Raw genomic sequence first — 13164 nt, forward strand, 5'->3', positions numbered from 1 at the left:
TGCATCCCTGGACTTCAAAATCAGACACAGACAAATCTTTTAAACAAGTATGTACTTATTCCATCTTAAGTTCATTCTCTGAAAGTCTGATTAAGTCAAGAACTAACAGATTCTACAAGTTTGACTCTTTGAGTGTCTGTCTTTAACACCATTGCAATGATATATCTTATGTTTATGGTTAAAAGCTTCTCTGAATCGTAAACAAAGATAAGGAATGAAACCAATGACTTCAAATAATGTTGTTTAAATATATTTGTTTTCTGAAATGTTGACCATTATCATGGTGTCTCTAAAAACAGAATCCTTTTTTTCAAGCTGTGTTCAATGTCATACATAAACAAGTTTTTTATAGTGAATGCATATTTTGATCTTTAAAGTATTTTGTTAATTGTTCTATAGCAATCACTAAGGAAAGTCTTAAAAATTAAGTAACTCTCAAATTTTAATCATGGAGGTACAGGTTGAAAACAAAATATTGCTATAATTGTTACAGATATGATCTAAATTAGAAATATGTAATAATACTATTAACTGAATTCTGATTAGATTTTACACGTTTATCAAATAATTTTTCCATGCTAACATAGAGCTTATAAGGTAAACTTCTTGTTCTGATATTATTTGAATTTTTTACTGAAGTAAATATCTGTTATGCATAAAATAATGATAAAATATGTATAAGTGAATGTGAAGGTTCTCATATGTATGCTAGGGTGTTGACTCAATTTAAACTTCATTATATCCTAGGTATCACCAATGAGAAAAGTACATACACCTTGGCCATTCATTTAACATAGTCTTAAAACTACAGACCCAAGTCTGATTTCTTTTTAATATTTTGTTATTCATTGCTTTTCAAAGTGAATGAAATATCTTATGTATTCTAAAAGTTTACATATTTTATCTAACAAACTTATATTTTGGCATGTGCCAAGATATACTGGGGAAGAGGAGACTTGTAGCAATAACCAAAAGCATATTCTTAAAGACAACCAGATATTGCAGGTGAAACATATTTTAGCTCACATTACCCATGTAATTTCTCAATTCTATATTTTATCTTACATATTTAGAACTGGCATTAGATTCTGTGCATTCATTTTATCATCTTATAAGGTAATATCATCCAGAAAAATAAATTAATTCTTTATGGCTGAAAGCATGTGTCAGTGCTCTGATATTTCCTAACAATTAAAGAAAGCAAACTGTAGAATATAATAACATGAATTCTTATTTCAAATTTCCAATGATTTTCTCAAATAATAAGCCTTTGCCAAAAGATCCACAATATTCATTCCTGAATATTCCACACTATTGTTTGAAAATAAAAATTATAAATCATTATAGTTGTTACCAAAAATAAGCTATTCAAGAAAATTATGGGGTTTCGGTTAGCAATTAGAGATTAGAGAATTTGAGGAAGTTTCTTATTATAAAATAGGATACTAATTTAATGTAATACCTCCTTCTAAGAAAATAAACGAAAAGAACTACTATTTTTAGCTTTTGTTACTATCCCATGACATTGGGTTAGGCATTTAATGTGTTCTTTCCATTTCCTCCCCTAATTATCTAATGGCTATTTACAAAGTTACATTCAAAAACAATATCCATTTCCACAAATGTGTCAGGGAACTTAGTACAATTAATGAATGACAGGAGATAGGAAGGCAGACATAATATTTTTAAAGAATCACAAAAATAAGACTTAATTGAAGTTTCCATTATTTGGAGAAATATATGGAAGAACTGAGTAGAAACTTATAAAGGAATTACTCAGAATGAGTTGGTGGTCCACTGTTAATGTGCCTGATTGTCGATGATTAAGTACAGAATTTCTCCATGGAAAGACATTTTGCAGATTATAATTTCATTTGGGTATGAAAATATACTAAAATTATATCAATCAATATAATTTGAACCCAAATCTGACATCTAATTTTCCTCAGCAATAAATTTGTCATGTCTCTATACAAGCATCTTATAAAGTAGACACTCGTTTCTTAAATTGTCCAATTGTCTGTTGAAAGAACTTTTAACAGATGTTTCATCTCAACATTTCAGTAAGTTCTATCCTGGAAATTACTTTTTTTAAAAAGCACACTTTAATTTCTCTAACAATCTGATATACCCAGTTGGGAGATCTTTGCTATTTTCTTTGTTATCTCAATATGACACCCTCCCAAAAAAACTTGCAGAAGGTTATCAGACAAATGGAAGCAACACATTCTATTACTTCTTAGTTATAAAAAGCTTTGAAATTAGAGTTAATATAGAAATACCAACATTTTCTCAACCCTAGTTGTTTTTATTCCTTTGTTGCCCACCCCATGATCCAATACAGCGGAAACAGTTCAGGGTTAGTAAAAGAGATTTAAACACATCTGGCAACGGCGAACAATGAAGATTCCATTAGTTCAATAGTTCGAGATGTATGTGTAAATAGAGGTAGAAGGCAAATAGAAGACAAATATAATAAATCCAAAGTTATTACTTTTCCTTTGATTTTCCATTGTGTTTAACAGCAGAGTGAGTGAGGCTCCAAGACCCTCATAAGTATTCTCTCACCCCTACTTTTTAGAACACTGATTATATGGAAAGTATAAAGACTCTTGTGGGGGAAAAATGTTTTCCAGCTGTTAGAATTTAAGCTTAGCTATTAGTAGAGCTAATTTTAAAAAGCATTGTTACCTGATTAAGATATTTGTTCAGAAGTATGCCTTTAAATCCATTTAGATGTTTTATTACTTCCCAAATTTATTTTCTAGAATAGCACTGTACATAATATTATCTAGTAGTAACAGGTATTGTGTACATCTTGGGGAGATATACTGTCATTTTTCTAACACATGAAATAAATGAAAATTGTTTAAACATAATTCCAATGTCACTAACTGAGTTCTATAGTAAAAACATTATCAAACAACTTGAGAATACTACTCTGAATAAATATATTTATTTTGAATAATGCACTTACCCAGAACAGCTCCTAAGGAAATTCTTGGTGAACTATTCTTAGGATGGAATTTGATTTTCTGAGATTCCGCAGAAGAAATGTACCCCCAGGCAAGGTGGGGAAGGGTGAAAGCCTTGCAATATGATCCTGCAGGCAGGGTGAGGTCCAGTTAGCAGAGCTTGGTGATCCTAAGGCTGGAGGTGACACTCTGCTGGAGAGAGAGTTGTTCTGAGTGGACTGGAAGGGTTGTCACATTGAATGTGTTCAGCAGCAGAAGGGAAACATCAGAGCTTCCTGTTACATCACTCTGACCCCGCCTGCAGTTAGTGTTAGGTTACTTTCTTTCTCAAATGGCATACCCCAGGAAAGCAGCACTCCTTTTTTATTCTGAGACAGGAGCAAGAAGCAGCCTGAACAGACACAGATCATATGCTGTATGAACTCATTGTTAGCAGCAAAAGCTGGCTGGATTTCACCTTGATTGAGTTCTGTTAGAACTTGTCAAACAGAGCTGCCTATGGTTTGAAGGAAATCTGAATACAGTATTCTGCTCAAAGAATTAAAGGAGTTAGGGAGTGTGTGTGTGTGTGTTGAATTATACTTTACAAAGCATCAAGGGAATGTTTTAATGTAACATGTCTTTCTTCATAGAGAAACACAGAAAAGTAATAACTATTTTCCCATTATAATTAGTTCTGTGATCTAATTCTTGTTAATTTGGATCTCTGACAATCAGAGCTATTCCCTGATCAGTTTTCCACAATTAAATGATGAAACTCTTTCCTGAAGACTTTTTGAACATTTTTTAAAATTTTGTTCATGACATAGGAATATGTCCTAACCAGAACCATTGTGTGTGTATAGATATATAATTATTTTTCATTATATATAAATATATATTTTAGAGAAAATAACCTAAGAACACTCATACATTTAAGTGATAGCACATATTTTAAAATATCTGACTTATATTATCACCTAAGAAGTAAAAAAGTAATTAATACCTTGTACCTCAAAATAGCCTTAACAAAAATGCAGATAGTTTATAAATATAAATTTTGAAACAAGGTAAACTATGTAACATACTTTTACATTTTACAAAAAGGTTTGCCTCAAAACATAATTTTATTCTAAAAGGTGTTTAATAAATCACTGGACATTATCAGGGAAAAAAGCTTTAAATTTGAAACATACTTTTTTAAACAGTATAGTATGTGTGAAATACAACAATAATTATAATTTTTGAAACCTAAACAGCACTAAAAGTCACTTGCTTTGTATGGATATCAATTTTCTCATCTGTAAACTAGAAGAAATGTATTAAATAATATCTAAAATTCCTATATTTTTAACATTTTCAATCAACAAATTAGGTAACATTTAGAAATAGAGACGATATCATGATGATTTCTCAATTCTGAATAAATTTGAGATCAGAGGCACTGAGATATTGATATGCTACTGCAATTCCAGAACAAAATGAGATTCTCAAATTCCTTGTAGAATTAACAAAAGACCAGGCAACATAAATTAAAGAAGATACATGTTTTTTAAACAGTATGTTCCTGCTGACATTTTTATTACTTGGATCTGCAGAAGAAACTTATTACATAATTGCTGATTTTATGATCAATAGGATCAAGGTCAATAAAAATAAACACATATAAATAGGATACATACTAATCTCTGTCAAATTATAGCTATGAAGCTTATAAGAAACTAACTTATGCCTGTTTAGTTATTGGGAGATAGAAAATAACCAGAGGTTGCAAGGTTGTAGAATATCATTATTTGCAGTTCGGGTTTGGTTTTGCTTTGCTTTGGGAGGCTGCATTTTGAGTAATTTATTTCAGGCCATGATAAAAAAAAGTCCAAGTTGCCGACTATGACTGACTCCACAAAGAGTGGTTCTTTAATCAGAACACTGACGTGGATATTGTCAGGTGAAAGTTTTCCTGAATTCTGCTGTGGAGTGAATACATTGTTCAAGGAACCACTAAGAAGACAGAAAAAGCAAGAAACAAGAAATTCCAGTCCTGTTCAGTCCTAGGGCAGCCTTTGACAAAATTTAAGTCTTTCTGTTCCATCTTAAAATTCAAAGCAAAATAAAATACTAGACTTTATTATGTGCCTCAATGATCACTGTTCATGTCATCTCAACACTCACTCTTGATTTATCATCTGATTCCTAGAAATAAATCAATATATGGTTTTTGAATTTAAATTATGAAGAACTAAAACTTTTGCTAGTAAGTTTGCAGAAGATGGTAATTATTCTTTCTTCAAGATTCACTGTTCATTTGCCAACTAGAAAACTCTAGTGAATGAAAAAAATCTATGCTGTAAATTTATGTCCTAAAATACTGAAACTGTTACTCTTTCTCTTCTAGTTTGCATCAAGTTCTATACTAAATAGGAAGGCTAATAGAGATTATAGTATTTATATTTAAATTATTGGTCAGGCATACTTATACTCCATGAAGTCCCTTGGATAATTTTTATTACTTATCATTTAAAAGCCTCATTTAGAAATAACAGATAAACTGCATGCCTCTAATCAAATTCTTCAGAGTTGCTGTTCTATAAATTCCAGTTGAAATAAATGGCATGAGAACTTTCAGAGAGCCACTCTGGGTATGAAGGGACAGGTGACAATATGGATCTCCACACTGAAACATGACAACAAATATTTGGAAAGATGCAGTAGAACAAAATGAAGATATTTTAATAATCAATGAGGTAATTCTTGGCCAGTGAGACATGAATCAATATATTAATTCAGCCCTATGTATTGTATTTATTTATAAAATACTTTTCCAGAACATATGCTTAATGACACTTGCAATCATTTAATTAGTAGTGATCAAACCTATATTTTGAGCTAGATACTGTACTTTTGCATTGGGGAATTAAGAAAAAATAGGATGAATTCTGTTATCTAGTTGCTTACAGCATAGATTGTGTAGCACGTAAAGAATCAAGTGCTGTATTCTCTTCAATTAGCAGCTAATGCTACCAACACAGTCTAGATGAAGCCATGCAGAACACTGTCAGTAAAGTTTTCGATAGAACTCGGGAATGACGATCAATGAAACATGACATATATAATAATAATTAATCATACTTGTCCATTTCAGAATCCTACAAGAGCAATTGTGCTTACATTTGTGGTTCCATGGAAAGTTCACAAGAGCAATAGTCCTTGAGTAAGGAGTACTAATCACCACTTGAAATGCACTTTGACTAACACTCAGGAGGAGGCTATCTAAAAATCTCTGGATTACTGTTTATTTTATTTTACTAACTTAGTCATGTTAGACCAGAAATGTGGTTTGGTTTGAACTGACCACTTATTTTGAAATGGTGTGGCTACTGCCTTGGAGTGTAGTTCTGCCCAACAAAACAAAGCAACACATTGTTAAACAAAACGTGTTATGGACAGATTGTCCCTGGTAAGAGTGTAAGAAAGAACTTTAACAATTGTTTCTATGAAGTTTTTCAGGTATTATGTTGTAAATTAATAATTACTCTGTGTTCGCAATTGTCTGAAGGTCATTGCTTACAGTTAGATAATTTATGCATCAAGGAAATTATGTATACTATGTTTTGTTTAAAATGCACCAGCAGTTTGAGGAGAAACACACAATTTTTATAAACTTAATATAAAAATGATCCTAGTAGGGAAGTAAGTTGACATGACTTTCTATTATTTTACCTAAATTGCTCAGCATTTTTCAACTTATTTTATTACTAAATGAAGTGCAGGTAGTTAAAGGACCCAGGTCTAATGGAAGGGCCATTGAGAGAGAATTATTTACTATAAATACAAATTTCAAAGGAACAGAAAACTTTGAATTTGAAGTGAGTACCGTGACATCAGGTCCATACATATATGTATAATTAAAACTGTTTTACTAGTTTATACATACTATTTCTCTTAGTATTTTATAATGCGTTTTCCCAACAAAGGCAAACATATCAATTATAATTAGCTAAAAACTTGCTTATTCTTTTCATTGATTCTTATGAAGTTCTGATGGATTTGGATCCTCCAAGGAATTCAGTATTTTCTTAAAGATATCAATGAGTGTTTGAGCCTCTTCTCCTCTAAAAGGGTTGCCTGTTGATAGAAGAGCTAACAATGGCAAATGAGATATGTCATGGACTAATTAAAAATTAATTTAAAAATACAACAAATTCATAAATGCTCACAAAATGAACTTCCCAATGGTCAGGAAGCAACAGTTAGAACTGGTCATGAAACAACAGACTGGTTCCAAATAGGAAAAGGAGTACATCAAGGTTGTATATTGTCACCCTGCTTATTTAACATGCAGAGTACATCATGAGGAACGCTGGGCTGGAAGAAGCACAAGCTGGAACAACCTTGCCGGGAGAAATATCAATAACCTCAGATATGCAGATGACACCACTCTTATGGCAGAAAGTGAGGAGGAACACAAAAGCCTCTTGATGAAAGTGAAAGAGGAGAGTGGAAAGGTTGGCTTGAAGCTCAACATTCAGAAAACTAAGATCATGGCATCTTGTCCCATCACTTCATGGGAAATAGATGGGGAAACAGTGGAAACAGTGTCAGACTTTATTTTTTTGGGCTCCAAAATCACTGCAGATGCTGATTGCAGCCATGAAATTAAAAGACGCTTACTCCTTGGAAGGAAAGTTATGACCAACCTACATAGCATATTAAAAAGCAGAGACATTACTTTGCCAACCAAGGTCCGTCTAGTCAAGGCTATGGTCTTTCCCGTGTATGGATGTGAGAGTTGGACTGTGAAGAAAGCTGAGCGCCGAAGAATTGATGCTTTGAACTGTGGTGCTGGAGAAGACTCTTGAGAGTCCCTTATACTGCAAGGAGATCCAACCAGTCCATTCTAAAGGAGATCAATCCTGGGTGTTCATTGGAAGGACTGATGCTAAAGCTGAAACTCCAATACTTTGGCCACCTCATGCGATGAGTTGACTCACTGGAAAAGAGTCTGATGCTGGGAGGGATTGGGGGTGGGGGGAGAAGGGGACGACCAAGAATGAGATGGCTGGATGGCATCACCGACTCTGTGGACATGAGTTTGAGTGAACTCGCGAGTTGGTAATGGAAAGGGAGGCCTGGCGTGCTGTGATTCATGGGGTCGCAAAGAGTTGGACACGACTGAGCGATTGAACTGAACTGAACTAAAGGGTGAAATCCCCTAATCAGGGTGATCATATGCCCCAGTTTGCTAGGGCAGTTCCATTTAATATTTTTTGCTTGAAAGTGTACTGGTCTTCACTGCACTGACGAGTGGTACAAAATACTAAGAGTGAGTAATTCATCTGGGAAACTCAAATCGCTTTTCCCAGAAGAGTTTAAAATAGTTTTTATTTCTAGGATAGCATTAGTAGACATTGAGAAAGATGCCCTTTTCATTACTGGATATTTATTGTGAATTTATTCTGAAATGCTCCTTATTTGCTATCAATCTTCATTGTGAAAACAATAAATGGTTTATTTAACTCTGTGTTTACTCATGTTGACCTAAGCAGCATTTGATTAACTGATCACATCTTCATAGTTTGGCTAACAACTTAATCATTAAGTTCTAAGAATGCCAAAAACGAAGAAGGTTTTCCCAGCACAGATTATTTTATTAAGCTATTGTCATATTCATATAACTTGTAAAATTATTAGCAAGTTATATTTTCTTTTCAATAATTTATTCATGTTTAACATCACTGTATTATAAATACAGTGAAAACTCTTAAATATAAAGGAATGTAGAACTATATGCTGTGCTGTGCTTAGTCACTTAGTCGTGTCCAACTCTTGCCACCTCATGGACTGTAGCCCACCAGGCTCCTCTGTACATGGAATTTTCCAGTCAAGAATTCTGGAGTGGGTTGCCATTCCCTCCTCCAGGGGATCGTCACAACCCAGGGATCGAACCCAGGTCTCCTGCATTGCAGGCAGATTATTTACTGTCTGAGTAAACAGGGAAGCTCAGAACTATATATAATGCATATATTAAAGAAGAATACAGTGTATTTGTCTAAGAATTCTTACCACCTTTGAGAAAGTATTGTTTTTTATAGTGTTGAGGAGTTGGAAATCTATAGTCTCATCCTGCCATCTAGTGTTAAGCATCCTCAAATTGCCAAAGTTGCTCTCAGTGAAATAAAAAATGAAATTATTATTGGCTTTTTTCTTTAAATCAAAATCTCAATAACAAGGGAATATTCCTAAGAAAACATTCTGATGCACATGATAGCTAGAGTTATAATGCGCAGGTACTATAGAATTAAGGTATCATTTTATATACAGTGAAAAGAATATTTCTTTTCCATGGGGATGGTCTTGGTCCCTGTCTCCTGTACAATGTCACGAACCTCCATCCATAGTGCATCAGGCACTCTATCTATCAGATCTAGTCCCTTAAATCTATTTCTCATTTCCACTGTGTTATCATAAGGGATTTGATTTAGGTCATATCTGAATGGTCTAGTGGTTTTCCCTACTTTCTTCAATTTAAGTCTGAATTTGGCAATAAGGAGTTCGTGATCTGAGACACAGTCAGCTCCTGGTCTTGTTTTTGCTAATTGTATAGATAACAGCTTCTCCATCTTTGGCTGCAAAGAATATAATCAATCTGATTTCGGTGTTGACCATCTGGTGATGTCCATGTGTAGAGTCTTCTCTTGTGTTGTTGGAAGAGGGTGTTTACTATGACCAGTGCGTTCTCTTGACAAAACTCTATTAGCCTTTGCCCTGCTTCATTCCATGCTCCAAGGTCAAATTTGCCTCTTACTCCAGGTGTTTCTTGACTTCCTACTTTTGCATTCCAGTCCCCTATAATGAAAAGGACATCTTTTTTTGGGTGTTAGTTCTAAAGATCTTGTAGGTCTTCATAGAACCGTTCAACTTCGGCTTCTTCAGCATTACTGGTTAGGGCATAGGCTTGGGTTACTGTAATATTGAATGGTTTGCCTTGGAAATGAACAGAGATCATTCTGTCATTTTTAAGATTGCATCCAAGTACTGCATTTCGGACTCTTTTGTTGACCATGATGGCTACTCCATTTCTTCTAAGGGATTCCTGCCCACAGTAGTAGATGTAATGGTCATCTGAGTTAAATTCACCCATTCCAGTCCATTTTAGTTCACTGATTCCTAGAATGTCTACATTCACTCTTGCCATCTCCTGTTTGACCACTTTCAATTTGCCTTGATTCATGGACATAACATTCCAGGTTTCTATGCAATATTGCTCTTTACAGCATTGGACCTTGCTTCTATCACCAGTCACCTCCACAACTGGGTATTGGTTTTGATTTGGCTCAATCCCTTCATTCTTTCTGGAGTTATTTCTCCACTGATCTCCAGTAGGATACTGGGCACCTACCGACCTGGGGAGTTCCTCATTCAGTATCCTATCATTTTGCCTTTTGATACTGTTCATGGGGTTCTCAAGGCAAGTATACTGAAGTGGTTTGCCATTCCCTTCTCCAGTGGACCACATTCTGTCAGAACTCTCCACCATGACCTGCCCATCCTGGGTGGCCCCATAGGGCATGGCTTAGTTTCATTGAGTTAGACAGGGCTGTGGTCCATGTGATCAGATCAACTAGTTTTCTGTGATTATGATTTAAGTGTGTTTGCCCTCTGATGCCCCCTCACAATACCTACTGTCTTATTTGGGTTTCTCTTACCTTGGTCGTGGGATATCTCTTAACAGCTGTTCCAGCAAAGCTCAGCCACTGCACCTTACCTTGGACAAGGGGTACCTCCTCAAGGCCGTCCCTCCTGACTTTGAACATGGAGTAGCTCCTCTCGGCCCTCCTGGGCCCACGCAGCCACCACCTCTTGGACGTGGGGTAGCTCCTCTCAGCTGCTGCCCCTGACCTTGGGCTTGGGGTAGCTCTTCTCAGCCACGATTCTGCGCGTGGTCGGTTGCACCAGAGCCGGCATCTCGCGTCATGAACCGTGAACTTCCAGATGTTCAAGCTGGTTTTAGAAAAGGCAGAGGCACCAGAGATCAAATTGCCAATATCCGCTGGATCGTGGAGAAAGCAAGAGAGTTTCAGAAAAACATCTATTTGTGCTTCATTGACTATGCCAAAGCCTTTGACTGTGTGGATCACAGTAAACTGTGGAAAATTCTGAAAGAGATGGGAATCCCAGACCACCTGACCTGACTCTTGAGAAACCTGTATGCAGGTCAGGAAGCAACAGTCAGAACTGGACATGGAACAACAGACTGGTTCCAAATAGGAAAAGGAGTACGTCAAGGTTGTATATTGTCACCTTGCTTATTTAACTTATATGCAGAGTACATCATGAGGAACGCTGGGCTGGAAGAAGCACAAGCTGGAATCAAGATTGCTGGGAGAAATATCAGTCACCTAAGATATGCAGATGACACCACCCTTATGGCATAAAGTGAAGAGGAACTCAAAAACCTCTGATGAAAGTGAAAGAGGAGAGTGGAAAGGTTGGCTTGAAGCTCAACATTCAGAAAACAAAGATCATGGCATCTGGTCCCATCACTTCATGGGAAATAGATGGGGAAACAATCGAAACAGTGTCAAACTTTATTTTTTGGACTCCAAAATCACTGCGGATGCTGATTGCAGCCATGAAATTAAAAGACGCTTACTCCTTTGAAGGAAAGTTATGACCAACTTAGATAGTATATTAAAAAACAGAGACATTACTTTACCAACAAAGATCTGTCTAGTCAAGGATATGGTTTTTCCAGTGGTCATGTATGGATGTAAGAGTTGGACTGTGAAGAAAGCTGATCGCCAAAGACTTGATGCTTTTGAACTGTGGTGTTGGAGAAGACTCTTGAGAGTCCCTTGAATTGCAAGGAGATCCAACCAGTCCATTCTAAAGGAGATCAATCCTGGGTGTTCATTGGAAGGACTGATGCTAAAGCTGAAACTCCAATACTTTGGCCACCTCATGCGTCGAGTTGACTCACTGGAAAAGGCTCTGATGCTGGGAAGGATTGGGGGTGGGAGGAGACGGGGACGACAGAGAATGAGATGGCTGGATGACATCGCCGACTCGATGGACATGAGTTTGAGTGAACTCCAGGAGTTGGTGATGGACAGGGAGGCCTGGAGTGCTGTGATTCATGCGGTCGCAAATAGTCAGACAAGACTGAGCGACTGAACTGAACTGAAAGCTAGACAACTCTGAACCTATGGCTACGTTAAAGTGGATCAACTCCTATCTGTTCAGAAATACAAATCAGATTTTCAAAATCTCAAAACAGAGTAAAAAGTGTCACATCTGATAAACAAGGACCTCACTATATTCAAGCATGAAAAATCTTTGTTTTACCACTATGTGTTAGGGGGAAAAAAAATCAGCGATTAATTTATTATAAACCTTCTCTGGATTAATTCAACTGACATTTGAGACACAGTGTTTGGGAGCATATTAGTTACTCCTGAGATGTATCTCTCTAAACTGTTATGTCATCAGAATTCAAGGTTTCTGAAGTAAAGCCATCCATTTGGATGCTAATTGATTTTCACGTTAATTGATCATCTTCTATGTGCCCAGCATTTGGATAGATACTAGGAGTACAAAGCTTGATAATAGGGACATGGTCTCTGCTCTCAAGAAATTTACTTTGTATCTTCGGGTGGACATATATTAATAGAAAAACATTTACTTTTACTTATATTACTCAAATACTCATATTGGTAAAAGGAGTATGTTCAATGACTGAAACAGACCAAGGCTGCGTAGATAGGAAGGGAGGGATAGAGGGTGGACATACTTTTTGTAGAAGAGTATTTTCTGAAGGCAATAATTACTCTGGAGCCTAAAAGTCAAGAAATAGGAGGTATTCCACAAACTAGAAAGGAATCTATTCTCCATAGGGCCCAGGAACAGATCCTGAGAGAAGGATTTGAGCTCCCATAACTTACTGAAAAGCATTAAAGAAGGGAATGAAGCAGGATTGGAAGAAGAATGAGGTGAGCACACATGTGGTCTCAGGTAAAATATGGATTTGGCCTAACGCATTGGACAAGGGCTTTGGAGTGTAAATTGCATGTAAGATTTGTCCTCTCTTGATGCACGGTAGTTTGTCTTTCATAGCTTCTTTTCAGTCCTTGTATGAGCCACCCTGGGAAGCATAATTTCTAGGGAAAGTAACTACTATCAGCTGGGGACAATTTGAAGAATGATGCAGGTGGGA

General features: G+C 36.0%; 1 protein-coding gene across 3 annotated transcripts in view; it reads right to left on the reverse strand.

The window, feature by feature from the left end:
• The window catches only part of CALCRL (calcitonin receptor like receptor), a 135772-nt gene extending 132552 nt beyond the window's left edge, over nt 1–3220 (reverse strand). For all 3 annotated transcript variants that reach the window (XM_055397068.2, XM_088830756.1, XM_088830762.1), the window contains exon 1: nt 2978–3220. The gene's annotated coding sequence lies outside the window, so the exon portion shown is untranslated. The remainder of the gene's footprint in view (nt 1–2977) is intronic.
• Between the last annotated feature and the right edge of the window lie 9944 nt (nt 3221–13164).

The sequence above is a fragment of the Moschus berezovskii genome, chromosome 2 (assembly GCF_049115385.1).
Source record: "Moschus berezovskii isolate FMDL1 chromosome 2, NW_MosBer_1.0, whole genome shotgun sequence".
NCBI lineage: Eukaryota > Metazoa > Chordata > Mammalia > Artiodactyla > Moschidae > Moschus > Moschus berezovskii.